This window comes from Agrilus planipennis, unplaced genomic scaffold (genome assembly GCF_000699045.2).
Source record: "Agrilus planipennis isolate EAB-ADULT unplaced genomic scaffold, Apla_2.0 scaffold11, whole genome shotgun sequence".
NCBI classification, from domain to species: Eukaryota; Metazoa; Arthropoda; class Insecta; order Coleoptera; family Buprestidae; genus Agrilus; species Agrilus planipennis.
In genome coordinates, this window is record NW_020440736.1 from 689,910 (window position 1) to 704,938 (window position 15,029).

Below are 15,029 nucleotides of genomic sequence, written 5' to 3' on the forward strand. Positions count from 1 at the left end.
TGCGTACTTTTATGCTGGATATCAAAAAAGATCGTAATGTTATTTATTTTGTTAATTATCAAAAAAATTAATGTAAGTTAATAAATTTGTCATTTATTGCTGTAAATATGTCCAATGAGTCTGACATTAGCTTTCTTTAACTCACTTTCGCTAACCAAGAAAGTTTTTATTCAAAGATTATTTGTTTAAATTTAACTTAACTTAAAATCTCGACATCAAATATATATATTTTTTTAGTGTAGTAGTAATGCAACTGCTTCTATTTCGCTTTTCAATTCTTTTTTAAAATTTAAATATTTAAAGTGTCAAGTTTTTGTTTCACTGGCATCAGAAAAGAAGTAAATTATTTCCTGCTAACAAAAATGTCTCCTTTTTGATAAATTATTTCATTCCAGCAAAGAAGATATAATATATAGGTACATATATTTATATAAGACAAATTCCCAGAGTAACTGGCTTCTCGTATATTACGAGGAGTGGGAAACATATTTTTGTGCAAAAACTGGAAAGACTGAGTAAAATTTTTATATATAGTCTGTTGATTTTCGCCTGAATGACCAGAAAATAATAATAAAAAAAAAAAAACTGACTTTAAATCGGTGAAAAAGGCATTATAGGTGATGTTCGAGAAGTTCCTATTTTATCATTAATATACTTGTTTGCATTTTATGTAATGTTTAGCTTGCTCAAGTAATGTGCATTTGCTTGCCCAGTCCACGCAACTCAGGGTTAGCTAATACAAAAAAGTACAATCACTTTGGAGGTGGTTTATCGTGTTGTGGTAGTGAATCTTCTTTACTTGCTACCCGCCTCCGCCCCACAACTGCAGTTCCTACCGCTATCAAAGTGGTACAATATCTTTCTTCTTACGTTATATATACACAAGAAATGTTGTACGATACATACAAACAAACACGCATACCTCATGGTTAAGAAGAAGATAACGGCGACTGGGACCATCTACCTCCTTCTTTTTTTTCTTTTAACAACGGATTACACGAGGGAAAGTTACGAGGCCATGCCGTCGTCATCGCGTCGTCGCCATGTTTACCATTGTCATCAGGGACTTATTTATACATATAATCGAAACAAACAAAAAAATTAAAATCAACTGTCATCCACGATTACGAGAGAATTGGTTCGGAAGTGCTAAAAAGGAAAACGTTTGTTCGCAAAACTGAAAGAACAAAAACGAAACGAAATAAACTACAAAACATATTTTTACTTACTTTACATGCATAGTACAAACCGACTACCTTTGCTAATTACTAGTTATAATATACTAAGCTGTGTGCCTTCAGTAATTGCAAATGATCTGCTACTTGCAACAGTTTGGGTGCTATAATAAATAGTATATCTTTATTTGACACTTGTAATAATGTGTACAAAATACAACTATGGATGATGTGTTGTTCCCAAACGTCGCCTGTTTGTTTATATTCAAATTGACTATTTCGTTTCGTAAAAGAAAGAAACATCGTGCCCAACAATTGTGACTTGGTTGAAAATAATTTTTTATTATTTTTGCGTTTCGAATAAATAATGCCATTAATTTCACGTGATAAAAAGATAAAAGCGAAATTCACTGATTCACACTTTGATTTGCGTAAATGTAGTGAAAATAATGCACACAGGGAAAATTTATATCATATGCAAATCTCGTTCGTTTTAGCATATTTTTACGCTATTGTGCTTTTTGGTCCTCTTTCCTAAATTCTGTAAACAGCTGCTTTTACACGTGCTACTTTATCCCCTCTCCCTTGTCGACTTACCCTAAACTTTTATAATGGCCAAAACACCCCTATGTCCATTTTTTCCTAAGTATATGCATCTGTTAGCGATTTTTGCGTAACAATTCGTATATTTTGCAATTTTACAAATCAAAAACCTTACTTCATTTTTGAACATAAATGTAGTCCAGTCGAGCTTTGAACGGTAAAATCAGCAACTAAATAAAAATTTATAACAAAACACTAATTAATACCTTAAAATTCCTAAAGCAAAACTGTTGTAGTAGATAATAATAATTAATTTGATTATTAAATTATTCACTTTGCAATTCGGGTAAATTAGTTAATTTAAAAATAAAACGACTTAATTAATTATAAATGAATAAATAAAAGCCAGAGCGCTTTCCGACTATACCCGACCTGCTGAAACTGGAACGAAACATATTTTCTTTTTTGTATATAATAGATTCGCAATGCACAAAAATTATTATGAAAAAATAAAGTTGAAAAGTAAATTATTTAAATTATCGAAAAATTACGAGTTTACAGATGGTGAAAGATAAGTCTCCATAAGGATACGTGTTAAATGATGCTTTTTAAAAGTACGATTACTTAAATTTTTACTCTATTAGTAACCATTTTTTTTGTTATTTATTGTCAATTTATTCTCATTTCAGTATAAGTGAAAATTCAGCTGGACTACAATAGACCAAGTTTAAGATTGTATAATTGATTAACTTTTTTGTTTCTTAAATTGATTTCCTGTATCGTTAGAAATTAATTCGTGTGTATATCTAAAAAAATACAGGATAAAAAGTATAAATGCACTTTGACGTCACTGTTTACTATTGTCATAAGCTCGTGTGAAAAAGACAAAGATAGTAACAGTACGTATTTTTAAAATTTTTTGAATCGATTTCAGATATTTTTCGAAGGCATGATCATATTTTTCATTTTACCGAATTAATGTAACCATTTGGATTACCGTCAAATACCCTGCAGCAGAATTGCTCGCATTTTAGCGATTTCTATAAAAATCGGGGAAATGCAATTCTATGAATAAGCGTCTACATTTATGTGAATAGGCATAACAGTGCGTGGAACATAATATTAAATTACTTTATGCAGATATATTCCCCCCACATGGAAAAATACAATAAGGGCTAAAAATACACTACTCATTCAAAGCCATTTTATGTACTACTAGCTAGTCAAATAGAAATAGTCAAATTTGAATATAACTAACAGTACAATATTTGTAACAATAGTGAACAATGAAATGCACGAGAAAAACTTGAGAGGAAGCTTCGATAATATTGCCTTTTTTATATTACACCTTCAAATGTATGTACAATATGTATCTATATTGCTCTAGTCGCGCATTCTAGTCAATAATTTTTTACGTAATAGTTATCATTATATGATGATAAGTTCAAACCAATACATTGTAACATCAAATGCCAAAAGCTGGACTTTTGTTTCATGTAAATGAAAAAGTACTTAATTAAAAAGTAGAAAAAGATAGATTAGATACTTAATTCAGTTCGTATAATATGATTATTTTTGTGCTAATGAAGGTGGAAAATAAAATGGGCATTGAATATAAATATAAATATATAAACAGTAACACAATCCCAGTTGTGTTTAATTTTTGTGAAAATGAGCATAAAATCAAAAATAGTGCAATCTGTACCCGGTGATATCTATCTGTTAATTAAAAATTGTTGGTAGAATAATGTTCACAGATTCAGAGGGTACAAATTGCACCCCTATCTAGTGTAAGTGTTAATACGGGTTTCACATTATGTTTACTTAGACTATATATGTTGCTTATAACTAAAGTTATAATTTTCTCAGTTTTTCCCACTTGTGGAGCGTATTATATTCTACGTTGATGGTTGATACAATATTTTTGTACTAGGTATATTCAGTATTACATACCGTAACCTAAATCCATTCATAATTATTAAATCGACTTTATATCTACGTAAATAATATTCTAGGAGCGGCAATCTTAACATAATTTAAGAAACGATTGTTTTTCAAGCGCTTCTCATTCTTAAGTTTTCTTTTATTGACTAACTAACTAGCTTAATGTTAACATTTTTATTCAGGACATAAGGAATGGTTTTAATACGGTTTTACAATAAACTATTATTATTATTATTCCCATAACAATTTACTATTAAAAAACAATACTGTAGTAAGTTTCAGTGTCAGTAATGTCTTGTTAATTAACAACGCCATTAACTACGTTTTTACATATTTTTTGGATGATATTTAATCGTAATTAGGGCGTTTTTATTTAAGTAAAATTACCGTACCAAATATTTGTTGAATTTAGGTTTCAAATTTTCTAAAATTTTTTTTCCCTGATATAGGTCGAATTTTTATGCATGCAGTTTAAAATTTATTAGATTTAAAATGACTTTAATGTGTTTATTTTTAAGAATCTGTTTCACTGTTTGAGAGATATTTGCAGTAATACGTTTATTTAAAAAAAAAATGGACAAATATCTACAGCTGTTGGTGGAGATTAAATTCATTTTCTAGACGAGTGATTGGTAACTTTAGTAAATAAATTTAATCTTGTTTAGCAAAAGCAACAATCGTCATAGTATTCATGCAGCTGTTACATAACGTTTGAAAATGCATTCAATTATTGTAAAGTAAGTAAGGGGTTACTATTTTACCTAAAAGGGGAAATTTTACACAAAGGATACTGTGATGGCAAACATCCATTCAAACTGTGCATCGACGTTTTCCCATTTTGTGTAAATCCCGGCACGTCACCCCAAATTTCGGTTCTAAAAGGGAGACATTTGCAAATTTTAAGCGCTTTACCACCAACCCCTTTCACTTTCAAAACGCGTGCCGAACACGAGCCCAAATACAAAAGAAGCAATTCAACAAAAAAAAAAAACGAAATCCCCTTATTATTTTTTTAATGCCCCAGTCTAAGAAATACAAGATGTCATTTAAAAAAAAACACCAGCTGTCGGAAAAGTCCTTTTTTTATTTTTTTTTTTGTCCAATCACTAAATATCTTTAAAAAAATAAGAAATAATAAACTATTTTGCATCGTAAAAGAAAAAAAAATAGTTGGCAAAAAATACAGTTGCGAAGTATTTCAGGTATAAAACAATTCTATTTACAATTCACCGACGATTCGCGGCTGATTAGGGGTTTAGTCAAGGTAATGGTAAAGATATTTTTAAAAATGGAAATTCACCAACATTCTTCTTTGGCATTAATAATTTTAATTTTTAATATCTTGTGCTCGTGTGTAGTTAATCGGTTTAAAATAACTTAAATTCATTTCTAACAAGTGTTTTATAATNAATTAACTGTTACTAAGAATCTTCAAAATTAAACTTCTCCCTTTTGCAAAATTCATAGGTGTAGCAGTAAATTTTTCACAGGGGGGGTCAAATTCTCAACTCCACCTAACATAAGCAACTATAAATGTAAATTATTGTAGATTTATTTTGTTATTTGTACTTGAATAATTGATATTCTAGAGTGGGCCAGGAGGATCCTAGGGTGAGTCTGACCCACCTGCACCCCCAATTTACTACGTCAATAGCAAAATTGGCTCTCTTTAATAGTACTTCAAAAAATGTATTAAAACATTTTTTTTAACAATATTAATATTTTGTGTAGGAGGCAGTAGATGTCAAAAGGAATTGGAGTAAATGAAAGGCATTTCTAAAAAAGATGCTGACCCATTTTGTTGCTATTGGGAAATGGAAGAGATTGCAGATTTTTAGCTTTTATCTCAGTTCAGAAAGGAATCATTCAGGCATTTGGTAAGTCAATTTCATTACAGATAAAGTTGTTTTCTGCGTACTTTTATGCTGGATATCAAAAAAGATCGTAATGTTATTTATTTTGTTAATTATCAAAAAAATTAATGTAAGTTAATAAATTTGTCATTTATTGCTGTAAATATGTCCAATGAGTCTGACAAATGGTAAAGATATTTTTAAAAATGGAAATTCACCAACATTCTTCTTTGGCATTAATAATTTTAATTTTTAATATCTTGTGCTCGTGTGTAGTTAATCGGTTTTAAATAACTTAAATTCATTTCTAACAAGTGTTTTATAATGTTAATAATACAATTTATTGTAATACTGTATTGTTTAAATTTACGATTACTGTTCGTAGTATTTGTGTTAAAGAACTCTGCTGTTATTTCGTTATTTTTAAAAATACCTGTACAATTACCTTGAGGTAGTCCCCAATCATCGGACGAAACATTGGTATAATTGCTTTTTTTACTATAGATAACAAGTTAAAAAAAATAGCCAATATTCCGTAACATTGTATACACAAAACCAAAACCTGACTTATTACTATTAATGTATTAATTAAAGTGGTACGGTAATTTTGTATGAGTTTTTAAAAATTTTTTAAAAGATAGTTAATGTTTCCAAAATCTACCTCCGTATTTATACATATTTATAAAGAAAACTATGGGATTTACAACAAATCTATTAATGGTACAATACCGAAGAGATCGGTAACTATACTTCTTAGGTGTATTTAATGTTTGTTTTCAAGTGCGTTTAGTAGATAATGTTAAATAAAATAAACGCATTTGTAAACATAAATTGCGTCTATTAGCATGTATTATAAAAAGATCGGAGGCACAAAATCAAAATTAGATTTAAGAATGCTTAGGTTGTCACACCTTAAGTTATAGAATGGTTTTTGTAGATTTCTTCACAAGATTATATCTATATTTACATTGGAGACTCAAATATACAAAATATATGAATGTATAAACTATTTTCATATTTTTGATTCTGCGTTAGAGTAATGTAAAAAAAAATACAAATTGTGTACGTGTTCAGCTTCTTTTTCAGTACATTAGTTATCCAGCGTATTTTCGTCATGTAAGTTATTACTTTTTACCTATGCATTCATTCCATTTACTGCCAATCTCATTGTAGAACAACTTCCAATTAATATTTATACTACAATAACAACTTACTTGACCTTATTTCAAATTACTAATCGATTTTCCGAGTTTTTAAAAGTTGCATTACGAAAAACGAATCTCGTTTTCGTTTAGTTTGAAATAAATGTCTTGTAAGGCCCAAATGTTATTTTAAAAATGTAAATACATAAGAATCTTGAAGTTTCCAATTAACTTTTTAATTGTCTAGTCCTTTAATTCTAGTCCTTATTTTTCTACGTCAACTAGTGATACACCAAAGTTACTGTGAAAGATTATTAAACATTCCTAAATTCAATACTTTTTACATTTTCGTATAAAGGCATACATGAGTATAAAAAGATGTATTATTGCTAAGCGTACCGTTAAGTGGCAAATAATAATGTATTAATAATAGTCATAAAAAAATAAAGAACTATTAAAAATTGTTCTTCGTCATTATAAAAGTCCCTTAATCAAATTCACCTGTTTTATGTCTTAAAAAGTTCTAAAATATCGTCATTTTTGTATTATACCGAAAATAATTGTTATTTAAATACAGGATAAATACTCAAAGCCCTGTAAATTTTCCTTAATTTATTGTTCTGGAATAATGAACATTTCAACTAATTCTCGTTAACTAATCTAGATACACATTTTTAACAATGTACATTAAAGCTACTTTCTTATATTATTTTATTATTTCTAAATGTTTATAGCTGTTTGTTTCAACATTATTGTCCTCGTTCTTGGTTTGGTTTTCTAAAAATTTAGCATCCCTTATATATCACGATTCATATAGCTATCGTAAATCGTACAAAATTCGACGAATTTATTTAGTAGCTAATTAATATTTCGGGTGCGTATGTTTTAGATTAATTAAAGTTTATTGTCAAAAAAAAAATAATTTTATGAAATTAGGTAAATCGTTATTTTATGGAAATGTTAAAACGATTTATTCAATTAAAATCTATTTAGATTACCTATACTTATTTTGGAATAATTCGCTAGAGCTAGTTAATCAAGCTCAAGGCGAAGGTCACAGAACACTGCAAAAGAAGAAACGAACAGTGAAAAGGAAAATGCACAAATGGTGAGTTTTTGTTACTATTTTGTGAATAAGTTTCTTGTAACATTGACAAATATCCATATTTGCACATTGGACAAAAAAAAACAGAAAATAATTATTTTTTTTTTCAAAATTCGCTTTTCACAAACATTTATGTATCATTTTCAACACATGCTTTTTATGTTGCTTATAACTAAAGTTATAATTTTCTCAGTTTTTCCCACTTGTGGAGCGTATTATATTCTACGTTGATGGTTGATACAATATTTTTGTACTAGGTATATTCAGTATTACATACCGTAACCTAAATCCATTCATAATTATTAAATCGACTTTATATCTACGTAAATAATATTCTAGGAGCGGCAATCTTAACATAATTTAAGAAACGATTGTTTTTCAAGCGCTTCTCATTCTTAAGTTTTCTTTTATTGACTAACTAACTAGCTTAATGTTAACATTTTTATTCAGGACATAAGGAATGGTTTTAATACGGTTTTACAATAAACTATTATTATTATTATTCCCATAACAATTTACTATTAAAAAACAATACTGTAGTAAGTTTCAGTGTCAGTAATGTCTTGTTAATTAACAACGCCATTAACTACGTTTTTACATATTTTTTGGATGATATTTAATCGTAATTAGGGCGTTTTTATTTAAGTAAAATTACCGTACCAAATATTTGTTGAATTTAGGTTTCAAATTTTCTAAAATTTTTTTNTGCAACTCTTATATCATGCACAATTACCAGATTTTGATAGTTATGTATGTATACAACAGGAACGAAATCTGCGAAGTTGGGTTTACCCACGGTGGTTACTTACCCCTTTTTTATGGACTTGAAAGTTTTCAATTCTTATTGTTAAAATTGCATATGATATATCATGCACAATTTTTAAGATTTAATTACCAGATTTTGATAGTTATGTATGTAGACAACAGGAACAAAATCTGCCGAGTTGGATTTACCCACGGTGGTTATTTACCCCTTTTTTTTGGACTTGAAAGTTTTCAATTTCTTATTGTTACAATTGCATGTGTTATATCATGCACAGTTTTCAAGATTCAGTTACCAGATTTTAATAGTTTTGTCTGTATACGGTAGGAACAAAAATTGCTAAGTTGGGTGTATCCACGGTGGTTACTTTTTCCTTTTTTTGGACTTGAAAGTTTTCAATTTCTTATTGTGTAATATCAATATTATATCTTGTGAAATATATTTGAATTACTGTACATTATGATCTAATGTTTTATTAAATGTATTTGAGTTATTACTATACAGTGTAACTTATACCGTAATGTAAAATTGTAATGAAACTGGAATATTTTTAATCAATATTGTATCGTGCATTTCAATATAGATTTCGTTTAACAACGTACTGTTTGTCTTCAATCATCAACGTGCTAAACATTTGACCTCGTTTATATTACATGTTGTTTAAAGGATTAAAAACTTACGATCATACTAAGAATTATTCCATCTATTATAGCAACAAATTTACTATTTATAAGTAATATTTGCTTTCAAAATGTGCTTACTTCAGACATTTCATAAAACAGATTCTTAAAAATGTTTTCGAATGTGTATATTTATTAATTAATTACTTTTGTTTTAATTATACTCTCATTCAGTATAGGTACATGTAAGGAACTTAATAACTGTTATTAAAAATCTTCAAAATTGGATTTCCTCCTTTTGCAAACTATCACATTAATATTATTTAAGAAATGTGTCAAGATTTTTACTAACAATATAAATGTTTTATCTAGGAATCTAAATACATCTCCAGGAAAAGAAATGAAGTAAGTGTGGCACTTCTTTAGAAAAAAAGATGCTGTCTGTCATGGTTTTATTAGGAAACAGAAGTGATATACAGCAGAAAGCTCCACTTGAGAGAGGAACCTGTGAGGTATTCGGTACGTTAATTAGTTTTTTAAACTGTGTATCTAAAAAACATTTATTTATTCGATCCTACTTGAATGTCTACACAGTTAAGAAATTATAATTAATTTTATTATGTTCCTTACATTACTATTATTTATTATCTATTAACATGACTATTTTTACATTCATTACTGCAAGAAAGTGCTTAATATAGACAGTGCTTAGTACCTGTACACAGTAGTGGTTACTAGAATAGTTAAAACTAGGAGGAGGATATGTGATATGATGTTCTTTATTTTATTAATTTTTAAATGTGAGTTAATTAGCTTCGTTTAAATCACTTTTACAAGCTAAGAAAGTTTTTAGTCAAATTTTAGTTGTAGTATTAAATGTACTTTCAAAGGTATACATACAATATGTGCAGTCATTTGTGGTCCTAGTTCTCAATGATATACATTTTTTATACACTTAATATGTCTTATTCGTTTTTAAATTTCAAATCAATTCAGATTTAATAAAGCGTTGTTTTCTTAAAAAATCAACTAAAGTATTTTTTTATTAAATTTATTTTTATCAAAAGATTTCTTTTCAAATTAACAATTTCAGTAAGAATATTATATATGTAATTCGTTACAGGTATAATTGATAAATATTTTCTGATATCTTATTATTCAAATTTATTGTGATATTCAGGTAAAATTTCGACTACATACATCATACATCACCTTATTGGTTTTTATGCTGTATTATAAATGAAACGTCGCTTATTGTCGTAATACATTTTCTAATACAAAAAAATAGCAAATTATTTGCTTGGTCAGAATTATTTTAACGTATTCTAATTAAATTTACTTATGGTTTTCAGGAAGTTATAATGTCCTACATTACTGTGAAGATCTGTTTCCGATAAAACAAAAGTGCAGATACCTACCTGACTGCTTCTTCTTCCGTTAATAGTAGTATTTTATAGATTATATGTTTTGTATTTGTCTGTAAAGTAACATTTCTTCGTTTTTTGTTTAAAACTATCAATGTCTTATGGTTAATATTATAAGCTTTATACCTTACACAGTTCCTAAAAGTCTGTTTTATCAGATTATTTTCTTTATATGTACACAACAGACACAAGTTCAGTAAAATTGTAAGTTTATTACAATATAAAAAATTGTATATGTTATATCGTGCGTGAGTATTCAAAATTCAATTACTAGATTTTAATAGTTTATAAACAACAGGAACAAAATCTGTGAAGTCGGGTTTACCCACGGTGATTACTTACTCCTTTTTTTTGTACTGTAATGTTTTCAATTTATTATTGTTAAAATGCATGTGTTATACAATTTTAACAACAATAAAAATCATGCCCCGTTTTCAAGACTCAATTACCAGATTTTACTAGTTTTGTCTGTTTACGATAGGAACAAAATGTGCGAAGTTGGGTGTACCCACGGTGGTTACTTACCCCTTTTTTTGGGTTTGAAAGTTTTCAATTTCTTATTGTTGCATATGATATATCATGCACAATTTTTAAGATTCAATTACCAGATTTTGATAGTTATGTATGTAGACAACAGAAACAAAATCTGTAAAGGCGGATTGAAACCACGGTGGTTGCTTACCCCTTTTTTTGGACTTGAAAGTTTTCGATTTCTTATTGTTAAAATTGCATATGATATATCATGCACATTTTTTAAGATTCAATACCAGATTTTGACAGTTATGAATGTACACAACAGGAACAAAATCTGTAAAGTCGGATTGAAACCACGGTGGTTGCTTACACTTTTTTTTTGTACTCGAAAGTTTTCAATTCCTTATAGTTAAAATTGCAACTCTTATATCATGCACAATTACCAGATTTTGATAGTTATGTATGTATACAACAGGAACGAAATCTGCGAAGTTGGGTTTACCCACGGTGGTTACTTACCCCTTTTTTATGGACTTGAAAGTTTTCAATTCTTATTGTTAAAATTGCATATGATATATCATGCACAATTTTTAAGATTTAATTACCAGATTTTGATAGTTATGTATGTAGACAACAGGAACAAAATCTGCCGAGTTGGATTTACCCACGGTGGTTATTTACCCCTTTTTTTTGGACTTGAAAGTTTTCAATTTCTTATTGTTACAATTGCATGTGTTATATCATGCACAGTTTTCAAGATTCAGTTACCAGATTTTAATAGTTTTGTCTGTATACGGTAGGAACAAAAATTGCTAAGTTGGGTGTATCCACGGTGGTTACTTTTTCCTTTTTTTGGACTTGAAAGTTTTCAATTTCTTATTGTGTAATATCAATATTATATCTTGTGAAATATATTTGAATTACTGTACATTATGATCTAATGTTTTATTAAATGTATTTGAGTTATTACTATACAGTGTAACTTATACCGTAATGTAAAATTGTAATGAAACTGGAATATTTTTAATCAATATTGTATCGTGCATTTCAATATAGATTTCGTTTAACAACGTACTGTTTGTCTTCAATCATCAACGTGCTAAACATTTGACCTCGTTTATATTACATGTTGTTTAAAGGATTAAAAACTTACGATCATACTAAGAATTATTCCATCTATTATACATTTCCAATCCGGGCCCCCCATCCCAAACCACCGACCAACCACCCCTATATATTAGCTTCTCATCCTTAAATAAACGATTTAAAATACATTGTCGACAGTTACCTCAGCGCCATCTATCAGTCAACACTCCAACTTGACACTTTGACTTTATAGAATTACAGGACACTTTACTACTACCATCTAACATTCAATAGAAAATTTACATCTACAACTTCCTAAAGTAAAACGAACGATAATTAACATAACATTTAATAAGATCTACACAGTTAGATATAAGGCACATTTCAAATACATAATATCAAACCACAGGCCTAATTATTACAATCTTTATTAAATAATAAAAATTTAGAGCATTTATGGCAATATAGATTAACACTAATTTTTCATTATAAAATTACAACAAAATAGTACAAATTGATCCTGATATTGTTTTATAAAACTCTAACTAGTATTTTAGGCAATATTTTTACAATTTTCCTTGTTAATTACAAATAATATAAATTAACCGTATACACTTTGTCAACGGTTGTTAATAGACGTTATACTAATTGTGACTTTGTGAACTCTGAACATAATTACAAGACCAGAAAACTAATTAACAGTTTGTCGAGTAAAAAGCAAATTCCTGTACGTTAATTCGTACATGAGGGTACACTGCGAATGGAGGTACGAATGGGGGTGTGAGATAGTACATGTCACAACTCCATTCATATCGCCACTCGTAGCGTCCCCTGTTAAAACGAGGGAATTATGCGAGTGACGATATGAATGGAGTACCTTCATTAGTTCGTTCAACCCCATTCAAACTTCTTACTCACACAACCATTCATTCCTTTACTCGCAGTGTACCCTCATGTACGAATGAGGGTATTTTGCGAGTGGAGGTATGAAAGTGACTTATGAAAATACTTTCTTACGTCCCCATTTGTACCTCCATTCTCTCCCTCTCTCCCACACACACATCCCCATTTGTACCTCTCTCATAACTCCACTCATGCCTCCACTTGGAGAGTACTACCATCTACAAATGAGGGTACTCCGCAAGTGGATATATGAGTGGAGTTGTAGGATTTACTTTCTCACACCCTCTTTCGTACTTGCAATCTTTTGCCCATTCATTAACTCACACCACCCTTCGTTCCTCCATTCGTAAGGCATCCCTATTCATTACTCCATTCTCACACCCTCGTTCACCTTGACTCTCTCATACACGAAACACCCCATTCAGACTTTCATACAATCCCGTTCGATCCTTTTTTTAATGATACCTTATCGTAATTATTACAATAAATAAATAAATACTTTCTTAAATATTAATTACAAGTGGATTTATCGAATATTTTATTTTCATTTGTTAAATTATTTAAAAAATGACAAAATAACAAAACAGTTAACAAAGTTTTTTGGAAGTATTAATTTCGTAAAAAAAATAGCCAATTAACTACTTACTATAAAATTTGATATGTAAAATAAGAAGTCATAAAAAATAAGAAAGAATAAAAGTATCTTTTTTTTAATTAGGGTGTAGTTTTAAATTAACAATAAGCAAGTATTTATTAACTGTACTCGAGAAAATAGATACTGATACTCTCAATGAATTTAAAATAAATGAAATTGAAAATCAAAGGAATAATTTATTTACTATAGAGGCAATAACCCAAAGAAATTTACTTTAATTGTAAAAATGATAAAAGATATGAATTAAGTAATTAAAAAGCAAGGATTCTATAATCTATAAAAGTGTATAACACATATTACTAGAATTCTTTTCAATATATCCACCTCTTGTACTAATTTATATAAAAATACATATAAGAAAGGTATAAACCATCCCTTTAGGAAATACAAAGTTCAAAAAGTGTTGTCTTTTGAAATCAGCAGTAAATTGATAATTTGTTTACCTTTGCAATTAATTTAGAGTAAATTATCAATGTCTAATTATGTTTTATATGTTACGACATACCTCTGTAGTAGAGTCACCCAACACATTAGGGTTCAGCGACAGACACCACATTGGTAGCTCCACGTCTCCTTTAAGTATTGCTATGTCGAGAATTGTTGGAAATAAATTGCATAATGTTGCAAGATGAAGTTGTCAACAACAGGTAACGTCCATAGTCCATGAAAAATGATACCACAGGGTAGAATCAAAATTAGCTTCATACTCATAAGGTAATCTGTAGAAACGGACAAAAAAAAACCAATTAAGTAAGTGTAGTCACTTGCATACTTGTAAAGTATTTGAGTAAAAGTACTTAAAATACTGTACTCAAATACTCTTAGGGTATTTATAATTGTATTTGAAGTACTTTTCGAAGTATTTACCTGTATTTAAGTATAAATTTTACTTGACTTTGTAAATAGGTACTTCGTCAAATATTTGTTGATTTTTTTATCTTTAATGATTTGTAAACAATTCAACTGAACAGAATATATGATTGTGTATAAATTGCTCAAAAAGTTGTTAAAATTACAATAATCCAAATATTTTTTTCGATAAAAAAACACAAGTTAAGTATTTTAATTAAAAACTTTTAAGCAAATACTTTTCACAAGTATGTTCTTGCGATAGGATATTTTTTAAAATTATCTATTTGATAAGTTCTTTATATGTATAAATATTATTTACAAGCAAACTATTTAAGAAAACAATATATTTGCATTTTTATACTTAAATATAACTCAAAAATATTTGTATTTAACTACTCTATTAAGTATGTGCTTGTATTTGAATGCTTTTTGCAGTCTTTTTTACAAGTCTAGTACATTGGTCCCTTACATATGAAATAAAGCTGTGGAT

The 15,029-nt window shown here is 28.6% G+C and overlaps 2 long non-coding RNA genes across 3 annotated transcripts in view; one reads left to right on the forward strand and one right to left on the reverse strand.

Moving 5' to 3' along the window:
- Positions 1-12,114, forward strand: part of LOC108733818 — a 21,396-nt gene extending 9,282 nt beyond the window's left edge. The window contains exons 1-3 of one of the 2 annotated variants that reach the window (XR_001937284.1): positions 9,234-9,258; positions 9,518-9,664; positions 10,498-12,114. This is a non-coding gene — a long non-coding RNA (uncharacterized LOC108733818). Of the gene's footprint in view, positions 1-9,233; positions 9,259-9,517; positions 9,665-10,497 lie in introns of those variants that run through there. The other variant, XR_001937283.1, reaches the window with a different exon arrangement.
- Positions 12,115-12,462: 348 nt separating this feature from the next.
- The window catches only part of LOC112906135, a 4,392-nt gene continuing 1,825 nt past the window's right edge, over positions 12,463-15,029 (reverse strand). Inside the window, exon 2 of the long non-coding RNA XR_003232180.1 lies at positions 12,463-14,406. This is a non-coding gene — a long non-coding RNA (uncharacterized LOC112906135). The remainder of the gene's footprint in view (positions 14,407-15,029) is intronic.